At 33.9% G+C, this 12,694-nt stretch overlaps 1 long non-coding RNA gene across 1 annotated transcript; it reads left to right on the top strand.

The window, feature by feature from the left end:
* Positions 1–8,708: 8,708 nt before the first annotated feature.
* LOC111385251 lies at positions 8,709–10,389 on the top strand. The gene is made up of 2 exons (XR_002701030.1): positions 8,709–9,083; positions 9,861–10,389. It is a non-coding gene; the product is annotated as an uncharacterized LOC111385251 (long non-coding RNA).
* Positions 10,390–12,694: the final 2,305 nt, after the last annotated feature.

The following is a 12,694-nucleotide window of genomic DNA, read 5'->3' on the forward strand; positions in this document are numbered from 1 at the left end:
GCCGGTCCTAAATCTTTCATTTCAAATTCATATTTCATATTTTCTTTAATTGAGTTAAATACAACAGAATTATGACCAACAAGGAGCATATCATCGACATACAAAAGCGGATAGAAAAAATCAGATTCACCTTCTTTCTTATAATAGAAACAAGGATCATATTCAAATTTCTTGAAGTTCAAACTTTGTATAAAAGAGTCAAATCTTTTATACCACTGCCTAGGGGCCTATTTTAGATCATACAAAGATTTCTTTAAGAGACACACTAAGTTTCCCTTTCCTACCACTTCAAAACCTCTTGGTTGAATCATATGTATGGTTTAATCTAAAGAACCATACAAGAAGGCAGTTTTCACATCGAGTTGTTCTAACTCCAAGTCAAATTGTGTCACTATAGCAAGTAGGACTCTAATGGATGTATATTTAACAACCGGTGAAAAAATTTCAGTGTAATCTATTCCTTCCCTTTGGTTAAAGCCTTTAGTTACAAGTCTTGCCTTAAACCTTTTATCACTAGCCTTAGTCTCACCTTCTTTAATTTTATAAACCCATTTACAATCAAACTGAGCCTGGTCATCAGTATTTTGGCTATTGAAGTTAATTTATGTGATAATAAAGTCATATTTTCCCAACTTTTCACCAGATTTGTCACTAAGACAAGGAAAATCATCTTCATTAAAGATAACAGACCTGCTTGCTATCACCTTATAACCCCTCACATCTCTTAACCACAATCTATAGCATTTAACACCTTCACCATATCCTAAGAATAAACCCTTCAATGATCTAGGGTCCAATTTTGACTCAGTATGATGTGCATAAGCTGCACATCCAAAAGTTCTTAGGTGAGAATAATCTGGCATTGAACCAGACCAGATTTGTTTGAGAATTCTATTATTTAGAGAGCTGGAAGGGCATCTATTGATAAGATAACAGGCTGTTTTTACAGCCTCACCCCAGAAAATTTTTGGAAGGCCAGAACTGATTAATATATATCTGGTCCTTTCAAGAATTGTTCTATTTAACCTCTCGGCAACCCCATTTTGTTGTAGAGTATAGCTTACGGTTTTATGTCTCATTATCCCTTGTTTACTGCAATATTGGTCAAATTCGGTATTGCAAAATTCAAGTCTATTATCAGTTCTTAAAATTTTTATCTTCTTACTAGTCTGATTTTCAATTAGTACATTCCATTCTTTGAAAATTGCGAAGGTATTAGATTTAGATTTTAGTAAGAAAATTCATGTCTTTCTTGAATAGTCATCGGTTGTAAGAAAATAATATCTGTAATCAGATACAGCAGAAACGGGTGCAAGTCCCCATAAATCAGAATGTATGTATTCAAGGACATCTTGGGATTTGTGCAGCTTTGCCTTAAAAGGTAGTCTAACTCGTTTTCCCATGATACAGTGTTCACAAAAAGTCAATTTTTGAACACTATCATTCCCAAATACCCCTTGATATGATAGTGTTTTTAAACATTTTTCACTTAAGTGGCCAAGTCTATTATGCCGCAGTTCTGATTTATCGGGATGTGTGACAGGATTCACAGAATTTTTTTGTGAAATTATTTCAGCACCTATTACATAGATTCCATTAAGTTTGGGTGAACTGACAATGAGTTCTTGATTTCTTGTTATCTTTGTAAAGTCATTTTTAATACCAATTTGGTAATTTTCATCATCAAGAACTCATAGGGATATGAGATTTATTCTAAGTGCTGGTACATATCTTGTATGTTTTAACAATATGTGATGACCATTTTTAAATTTCAACAGCACATTTCCAATTCCTTTCACTTGGCATGACTTATCATTTCCAAGTTTTTCAAATCCTCCATCCAGACTACAAGAGTCTGAAATGCAGCCAATATTGGGTGTCATATGAAAGGAACATCCTGAATCCAGGACCCAATCCTAATCAGTATTTTCAGATAGAAACACATAGGCAACTCAAATATTTGCTTCTGCTTTTTTATAATTAGCAGCAGCTGCTAAAGAAGCATTTTCAGTGTTAGACCCATTCTTTTGGTCATTAGCATTTTTAAAACAGTCTTTAATAAAGTGGTCTGTCTTTCCACAGTAAAAATATTTTCTGTTACTGTTACTATTTGCTTTTCCTTTAATTGGTTTCTTGCCCTTTCCTTTGGTGTTATTCCATTACCTTTTGTTAAAATTTTTATTCTTGTTAAAATTGGAATGACTGAAGTTACTTACTCCTTTAGCATATGGTTTTTGATTTGATGACACACCCTCAACATGGTACACTTCTTTGTGTTCAAATTTTAATTCAAGTTCTTTATTCAGAAGAGAACTATGAATTATTTCAACAGTGAGATCACTCCTACCATACTTTAGAGCATTTCTTATATCTTTATATTTATCTCCTAGAGCATTAAGTAGGCTAACTACCTTCTGTTCGTCAGAAATTTTCTCATCACAATTTGCTAAGTCTTGTGTGATCCTATTAAACCTATTCATATTATCTCCCGTATCAAGATTAGGATCAAACTTAAAACTAAAGAACTATCTCCAAAGAAAATATTTATTTGGCACAGTCTTAGTACGGTAGTGTTTTTCTAAGGCAGTCTACAATTCTACAGCAGTTTTAGTTTCTCCCACTTTCCTAATCACAGTATCAGACAAGTGTAGGAACAAAGTGCTCCAGGCTAATTCATCTTGTTCATTTTTCCTAACTTCAAATAAGGTTTATGGCCAAGATTCATCAATAGCTTTAGCACATTTTAACTGTAACAAAAGTGCTTTTATTTTCTGATGCCAGAGACTAAAGTCTCATTTGTTATCCCAAATTTGGACATCTACCTTAGAGTTCATAGTGTGCAGCAGTGTGAAATTGTTCACAAGTTATGATAAAACAGGTATATCACAGTGATTATTCAGTCAACAGTATGTCACAAAGGTCACTGTCTTATTATTCCAATTTCAGATTATGTACAGATAGTGCTTAGGTGTGATGTGTATAGGAGTATATCAACCAAAATTAGACACATTCAATGTGCAGATCACTAAGCATGCAATGTAATTTAATCACATAACTTATACACAGTAAGCTATCAAAAATGGTAAACACAATGTATGTACCTTTAAGGCAATTATTCTTTGGCAGGTTAACACTTGAGAAGATCAAATTTGTATATTAGTACAGTTCACATAGAATGTACAACAATTTATCAATTGGAAATATGATTTTGGTTTTATTATCAACACACGATGAGAAATTTAAAGAAAACAATTTTGAAGATTACAGGTTTCTTGAACCGAAGTCCTAGTCACCAAAGTTTCTAGGATTCTCTTAGAGAACCCTAGACAGAGGTAGAGTGAGGGGAGGTTCAATGAGACCTTACGTTTGAAAGCACGTTTTGTTACCAAAAATTATCTCACATAGACTGCAGATACCAAAAATACTCAAAAAACATCTGATTCTTTTACAAGAACACTATCTCCTGACTACTGCAGGTACCACCATACATAGACAAAAAACCAACACTGCAGTAATCAATAGGTATTTAAAAAAAACTTCTGTTTATTTCGTTACCAACACACTGCAGGGTGCAGTAGGTTCACCAAAGGATTTCAATGAAGGTTTTAGAACCAGCAAGAACAAGAATTAGAGGACCTAGATAAAAGATACCCAAGAGACTTCAGTTTCTTTCAACAGGTTTGACACCAATAATTTTTGTCAAAATTTTAACTCAGTAGCAACCGGTTTCTTTTCAAGAAAATTCAACACTAACACATACAGTTGAAGCAGCACACTAACAGTGCAAAGAGCACCCCAATCGTATGCGAAGAGAAAAGAAAAATTATTTTTAAAAAAATTATGTTGGCAAATCGTAGAGATCTGCCGTTTCTCTTTCCGGCCGGTGACTTGACTTCAGTTCCGTAACTAAGGAGACCAAAAAAATTATTTCCTTGCTCTGATACTACTGTAGGTTCAGGATAGTTTAAAGACCGAAAAATATTCGAGGCAAAAATCAAGTATAAACGTAGATCTGAAGAAAAACAGTAAAAGAGCACAAGATTTTTTGACCGAAACCCCGAGGTTCAGCTATTGATAAGATCGTCTAGTCCTCGTTGAGCATCCATAAGAATTTAAGCTCGAATCCACTAAATCACCAACCAAAATCGCAACTTTGAGTTACAAAAATGAACACACAGTTCATCAACACAAACAATAGCAACCGGCCGCTTCTCAACCAGTAGAACTCACACAAGAGTTCATTAAAACACACTTTTCTCTCAACCAACTAAATGATCTCACAGATCAAAAGAGTAAATCCAAAATTACAGAGAGAAAAACGAGAGGCAATCTCTCGAAAAATGACCAGAACTGAAACCCTAGCGTTTTGAGCTCCTTTTAAATGAAAGGACCTAATTCATCAATCCAACGGCCTTCAACATGCCACATGTCTTCATCCGGTGAAGTTGTTAAATTAAAAATAGAAAAACGCGTTTTTGATTTCAATTCCAGATCCTTCTAATCATTGGACTATCAAACCGGGTCAGATGAATGGGCCAAATATTTGGGCTGGACTTCCACAAAATGAAGCAACCCAATCTTACATACAAAATAAGAAGAACCAAATTCCAAAAATAAACTCAATTGCATTAGGAAATAATTTTTAATTCAACCACGAAATTTTGGTAAATTGAGCACATAATAATTTTATGTTTCCGAGGAATTAAAGTTTCCAATTTAAGATGTAAAATTTTCTCATATTCTTGTGGTTGGAATTTTATAATCAAAATTATATGGTATCATTTATATATACCGTCATTTTAAATACAAAAAATCTTAAATTCCAAAAATAAACTACATTAGGAAATAATTTTTAATTTAACCACAAAATTTGGGTGAATTGAGAATTGAGCTCATAATAGTTTTATGTTTACTAGGAATCAAAGTTCCCAATTTAAGATGTAAAATTTTCTCATATTCTTGTGGTTGATATTTATTAAAAAAAATTATCTGGTATCATTTATATGTACAATCATTATAAGTACAAAAAATCTTTCAAAGATGGTAACAAACATTTAGTGATGCATAAGCTAATGAATTTAAGGAAATGAACATTGTTCTTTCATAAAAAACTCAAGTGTTTAATTTCTTTCAATGGCTTAATCAGCCTATAATTGATTAATCGATATTTGTAGAAAATTGCCATAAAATTTGAACTTCATCGAATATATTAAGCCCCTGTTTGGTAACAATTTTAGCCAAAAATGAGAACACAACTTATGACAGTTATATCTCTTAGTGAGACCCGGTTGTGCAACAACTTTGACTTGACAGGGGGCTTTTTATAAAATTGCCATCGCATCTTTGAGAATAATTTTATTTGAAAGGACAAATTGATAATTTAACCAAATTCTGTCAAAAAACCGACTCCCCCATCTGACAATTATACTGTGTAACGGTCTGAATTCATCTAAAAATGAGGTAATATTCACCAAATAGGGGCTAAGTATCACAAGGAACTTCTCATTTAGAATATAAACATTCACTATACTTTGACGAAACTTACACTTTGCTTCGTGCTTAAACGTCAAGAGGCCTCGGAGCCTCTACACTTACTGTGCATTTCATAAATACATTTGGAACACCCACCATGAAGCTATAGATGGATCTTGTCCATCAGTTAACCAAATTCGGCTCCTTTATGATGTGTTGACAATGTTAATGTAGTTGAACCCATGAGGTCCCATATTTGTTGATGAAGTTAGTGATGTAGCTCTTGGTAAGGGATTAAAATTAGATTACTCATTTGTTGTAAAAAGGAATTTCAGACAATTCTAAATGCTTGATAAACGAAACATATCTGCAATTTTTATTATATTTTTAATTATTGAATAAAAAATTTGTAATTACTCTCCAATATAAATTGATTTATCTTAGTACAATTAGTTACCAAGGGATAAATAGTTGAAGGCACATTGAATGAAAATATGTTCACTACCTCTAAGTCCAATTAAATTCATTTTATAGACTACCTACTATTATTATTATTGTTATTGATTAGGCAGGGCTAGTTACCAATTCATTGAAACAATGGTCATCTATTATCACCGTTCTTAGCCGGCCAACTGTGTTAACTCCGTAGGCCCTTCTTTATTTATACAAGTTCACCCTCATCATCTTTTTAAGTGAACAGCTACCTAGAGTGCAACAGCTTCATGGTTCTCCTAATTTAAAATTTATGTCACTTACACCGAGGAACTTTAAATTATTGGGAAAATGAGTGATTTATGTTTAGAATTTTATCAATTAACACAATCAATTATATAACATACAAATACTATTCAATAATAACATGAACATAAGAAGAGAAGAGTTAGAAATGCAAGTTATAGGGAGTCATGCAAAAAACGATGTTCTAAAGTCGTGTTGCCTCCTCTTCGTGTAGGTATTTTCGACACTACACGGATTCAAGATAAAATTCACGTAGTTCACAGTCGATTTTCTTTCTATGGGCATGACCATATGGAGATAAAGAACAAGTTTTCATCGAATTGTCAAAATATAGAAAAAAATATTATGAAATGTAGATGTAGGCATTTTTTGAAGTTATGTTTTTCTCATGTTATTCATCTCAATGAAAATTATGCCTTTTCATAGGGATAAATTTAACCCCCACACTTATGAGAATTAAATTATTTAAAATGTATTTTACACTGTAATATTATTAATTTAATTTGCATTAAATTGAAATTAAAATAGGAACAACAAATTAAAAGATATTAATTTGAAAATTTTAAACTTAAATTATTTATTTTTCAACACGAACCATACTTAACTAGATCAGTTAACGTGCATTACCCATCATGATTTTTCAATACTAGAATTCTTGGCGAACTTCATTGAGTTATGAATTAGGTCCTGCAGTAACTCGAATATTCTCCTCTTTTCAAGCATCTTTATATAAATCGTGCTATCGTGATGACATTTCAATTCAACATAGCAACGCCAGTCTAATTTTTGCCAAAAAACCCTTGAATGTACTATAGTATTTCGTAATAGTCTAAAATCCCGATTTTAATTCAAGAATCTTTCACTTAATCTCACAAGTTTAAGCAAAATTTCCAGTGTCAACGTCAGGAAGAACTTATGCAACAACTTCATATAATTCTTTACCTGTAAAGAGAAACATGTAAGTTTGACCTATCTCAAACTCAATAGAATTAACAAGCCAAATCATGATCATAGCATTCTCAATCATCCACTATTCAAAGTAGCAACATCTTCCCAGACACTGTAGTTGAGCCACTCAAAAAGACAAATTTAACCTTTTTTCCATAGAAACATCTCAAGCAATTTTGATCATTGAAGATAAATTCGAAACTTCAGTTTATTTGAGACAAAGATCGTTAGGATAGATCGGTAACAATCCTAAAGGATAGCTAATTCAATGAACTTCCAACAATAATTTTATACCAAGTTTTGCCCAGGTAAATATAGAAATGAAAGTGATATACCCAACTTGGTTCAAGGCACATGCGTGTAGCAAAATATTTCACTTAATAGGGGGTGAACTTGGCACCCTTTCCTCTATAACTTTCGTTCTTGTGGCACAACAAAATAGCTTTCTCAATATCAGAAAAAAATGAAAATAATTAATTAAAAAAAATCCATAAAATTGTAAATTCTGCGATGGGTCTCAATGAGTCATATTTAATAATATGTGCTCACACCTTATTGATTGATCTGCTATCGACTGCTACGTGAGCATACTAATTCTCCAATAAGAGCGATAACGTGCTCGATTTCAACACAATTATTAAATTAGAAGCTACAGTCATTACCTCTAAAAGAGGTTCAAATACTCGAGAAGACATGAGCACAAAAGATTGGTGAAGAAGAAATATGTCCCCAAATGTTATCCACATTAAAGGCCCGTTTGGTACTGATGAAACTCTGATTTTTAATCTAATTCAAAGTCAAACGATTGATATCAACCACATCTTTTATGGTCTCACAATTTTTCAACCACGCATTTCAAAATCTTCTATCAATTTACTAAAAAATCTAATTTTAATCATGCCAAACACCCTCTAATTCTGTTAGCCAATCATCATTCTTTACCTTTAAGATGATTTGATTTGAAAATAATTAGAAATTCACTCAAAACTCTTTTTTTTTGGAAGACAAATTACAAATTTCACGGAAGAAGGTTGTTGTTGTATTTATTTATTTATATGTATACCAGAATCAACCGTGCTAGATGTATAGTGTCACGTCAGCCTTGTTCGTCCCTCCTGTCCCCAACACACATCGGGGTGCCGCATCTCTCCCCTGCTCAAACAGCTTTATTCATACCAAAATCGAACCCACCAAAAATATCTCATATGGATAACTTTAAAAATCAATTATCGGAAGAGCTTTGTTCATACCATAATTGGACCCACCAAAAATTTAAAATCAATTATCACGCTCACCTCTTTAAATTAGATTTAAATTTAAATTAAAGTTAAATAATCTATATTAATCACACATGGTGCATTTCAAAATTTATTAAAAATATAATATTAATTCCAACCAAACAGGGATTAAATAATGTTTGGAGTACAGGGATTGTTCACAGGTCTTCTATAGGGATTCAAAAATTGGTGACGTGTATTATTGTCTTTTCTTCTGCCACTTAATAAAAAAAAAAAGGAACGAAACAGAGAACAAAAGGAGAGAGAATTAGAAGACCGCACCTCATTTCCTCCCAACTCCAGCTCTCCCACAAGCCTCCCTTCCAGTCGAGCCACCTCTAGTCGCAATTTGAACATCGAAGAGCACCACTCAAGCCGGCACACTCAGTTTCCCCCGATTTCAGCTCTTTAAAACCCCTCTCACACAGTCGACGACACACCCACCATCTTCCTCGGCGGCCTCCCACCTTCAGTCATAGTATAAACTCCCACGACTTTTACACCACTCGCTGCGGTCGGATGCTCGAGAAATGGGGTTGATTTCGGCTTAACTGCGGTCTTCATTACGCAGTGGTTCGGGCATTATTCTGTGGCCTCCAGCTAGCGTTTTCATTGCAAGAGTTGGAGATTAGAAGCACGCCATTATACGTAAGTTACTGGAATTTCTGTATGTTTTCCAATATTGCTGTATTCTTGGCCTAGCATTTGTTCTGTATGTCTAATTGATTCTGGACTGGAAGCATGCCATTTTCCATTAGAGATTCTCGACATTATATTGCGTGTTCAATGCTTGAGTTGATTTTGTAATTAATCGTTAATTATATGATTCTGGACTGAACTCTTGAATTTCCATTAGAGATTCTCGACATTATATTGCGTGTTCTATACTTGAGTTGATTTTGTAATTAACCGTTAATTATATAGGTTTTATACTTTTAAACCATGTTTAGAATTATGACTAAATTCTATCGTGGATGCCATTTAAACCCTGTTAAATAAATATTGATGCATATAATAGTATTACAGTAAATTAGGTTGTTAAATGTGTCGTTGATCGATGGGTGGTTGCAATCTAAAGAGTTCATGTATCGTCTCTAGTAAATGAATTGGTGTTTTGTTTGATTTTGACGTGCAACAAATTGATTGTTGGAAACGACTTGATTTAAGTGATGTAATGGTAGCTTTTACTATGGTTGTATCATCTTGTTAGTCTTTACTATATATGATTTTTGACGTACAACCTTATCGTTGTTGGCAACTTGTTCGTAAATATTTTACCAGATAATTCTTTTGATTGGACAGAAACGATGAGTAATGGAGAAGTTTTTTCGCTATTGATTTATTTATTTCACATGCTGCTCTACTTTGAACAATTTGGGGTTCATGGTTTGTACAACTAATTTATGTACTTGTTTTCCATCTAAGGATATGAAAGGAAGGAATGTTGAAATTTGTCACAGCTGTAGAAGCAATGGACATTTTTTCGATGAATGCCCCAGAAAACGTTGTTGCCCAAGGTGTGCACATGGATTTCAGAAATATTTTGAGGTTGAAAAGCAGACGTGTAACAAAGGGCGATTATTCAACACACGCAGTAAGAAATGTGGATTTTTCGAATGGGTCGAACAAGGAGAGTCAAGCGGAGAATCGAGAACCATTAATGAAGCGCTTAATGTTGCGACAAATGAGGAAGTCGAAGATTTGCCAAGAATGTTCGAAACTCTAGCTCGAATATCCTACAAACGAGATGTAGAGATTAACTTGAACATTACTTTCCGCAAGGGAAACGGAAGTTCGAAAGGAAACGGGAAAACAAAGGAGGCCACTTGATTAGTTTTATTGGGTTGAACTTGTTAATCGAATTATGTTTGTACTAGAACTTATGAATGACGTAACAACATATGTTATATCTTAGTATGGGTGTAATGCAATTTAGTTTTATGTGTATTCGTTACCTATAGCCAAAATTTATTGTCTCATCACCTGTGTTACTTGCTATCTTACTAAAAAATGTCATTCTGACAAGCATCCCAGCACACATTGCGAAGGTATTGCTTTGGTTTTTCAAAATCTGCACTTGCTTTACTTAAGGAACGGGAACTATGAACTAATCTTCTCTATTACGCCCTTTATCTTTATTCATAAATGATGAGTAAGTATAAGTGCATGGTCATTAACTTCATCTACATTTATCAAAAAATCGACAGGCATTACACACTTCTTTATTTCTGTGTCACATTCATAATGCAACAGTTACATCACATGATAGTTTTTTTTGGCTTTTTCCCTTGACTGCAGAACAGAAGATACTAATACAATATCACTAAGCAAAAAAAGAGTAAGTGGCAAAAACTCTTGATCAAGCGACGAATGATTTAACATATGGGAGGCTTCTAGTCACACTCCAAAATTTCTGCTAGATCACCTTTTTTCAACATCCACCACCACCTAAAGCAAAACTTATCTAACAATATTCCAAAGAAGTATGAATATGTTGTCTCCAATATGGCTAAAACTGGAGCCTAAAACATATGTAAGAAGGAAAGGTAAAGCTCTACTAACAACACAAATCAGCTATATCTCATAAATATATATAGATCTCTAACAACACAAGATACTAAGCCAGTGAAACACTTAAATAGTACAAAAGAACCTACTTGTCTTCCATCGTTTTAAGTAAGGAGGTTTTCTCGTTTTACTGTCCACCCCTCAAAAGCCCGAACAAGAGCAAGGTGGTCACTATAATCACATGAAAATTGAGCTTTTATAGCTTCCGCTAACTGAAAAGAGAAGACGGTAACATTACCAGCAATTTATCATATTCCCATCATAACACCAGTGAATCTCAAGCGACATTTTCGAGCTATATCAAAATATAATTAGTTTGATGTTTTGAATCATTTTAGAAAGAGTGGGTTAAATTACAATCATGAGCGTTGAAGAATGGGGGTAATTAACTGAATGCAATGGAAATCCACTCCTTTTTAATCTGTCTCTGATGATCATGGTAATGTAAATAAGCAAATTGCTATCAAGAGAGAGAGAGAGAAAGGGGAAGAGGGGCTGAGGATGAATATCAGAATGAGAGATAAGTATCCCACTAGCTTTTTGCAACATTGAGAATAGATTGTTAGCATGCTTATAGAAATTTTCTAACAGACATGTATAGCCCAAAATCCTCTTATTCCTTGTTATGTTTCTAAGTTTCATCTAATTTCCTCTTATAATATTCCTGTGAAGAATGGTAACTTTCCATGCCCATGCTTGTATTTTCGAAAAGTAGGACTGTATTGCCACTCTGTCTTCCTCTACAAGTCTTAAACGTCTAACTTGTTCGACATAGTTTCTGCAATCCTTCTTCATACACGTCATGTTCTCATATCTACCTAGTTTCGCAACTGCGGAGTTGTAACTTTTATGTAACGAAATTCCTACAACACCATTCACTTCAAGTTTACGTTTCACATTTGCACTCAACTCCCTATTGTATCGATACAACCTAGATTTAGAAGGACTTGTCTCATGGTTGTGATCGAGGTGGACTGTGTTAATTCTTCACCTTCCACGACAATCTGAAAAGGCTGAGATCCTTGCTTTACAGTCAGTTTGACTTATTGATTTAGGCTTTAAAGACCCATTCGCATTACTACTTCTTCTGCCTTTACGACTGCATGTGAAAGTTACATATCTCAGAACGCCATCATCCCCATTTTTTGAGTTCCGTTTTCTAACAGGAAAACCTATATCATAAGCATATCTCTTGTACGTCTTAAACGTTTCTATTTCTTTGTTGAACATCATTTCCACCTCCGGTACAATCGAACCATTTTCTCCTAACCTTTCATCTTCAACCCTGTTCATATTATCCACACCATTCTCATTAGAGGACTCCACCAATTCATAATTCGCGTCTTCCATAATCCTTCCACCGCAACAAAACAAGTGGTAGCGTTCATCAAAATATAAACCATTTACATTGCCCATGCACTATCTTAGCAAAATCACATAATGTGGTGGTAAAATTATGAATTTGGGGAGTTCAACAAGGGGATATACCACCATGCAGTTGCTTAAGAATCTCAAATCACATATTGTGATGCTACAATCACAAATTTCAGGAGTTCAAGAAAGGGAAATACTCATGCAGTAACATTTTCTTCACATTTCAAATTGACAGTATCATGATTAATTCATTTGAATTAAACCTTCTTATTAGTTCTTCTAAAAAATTGGCTGCAGTAAAATGAAAACAAGTGATA

The sequence above is a fragment of the Olea europaea genome, unplaced genomic scaffold (genome assembly GCF_002742605.1).
Source record: "Olea europaea var. sylvestris unplaced genomic scaffold, O_europaea_v1 scaffold311, whole genome shotgun sequence".
Classification (NCBI taxonomy): domain Eukaryota; kingdom Viridiplantae; phylum Streptophyta; class Magnoliopsida; order Lamiales; family Oleaceae; genus Olea; species Olea europaea.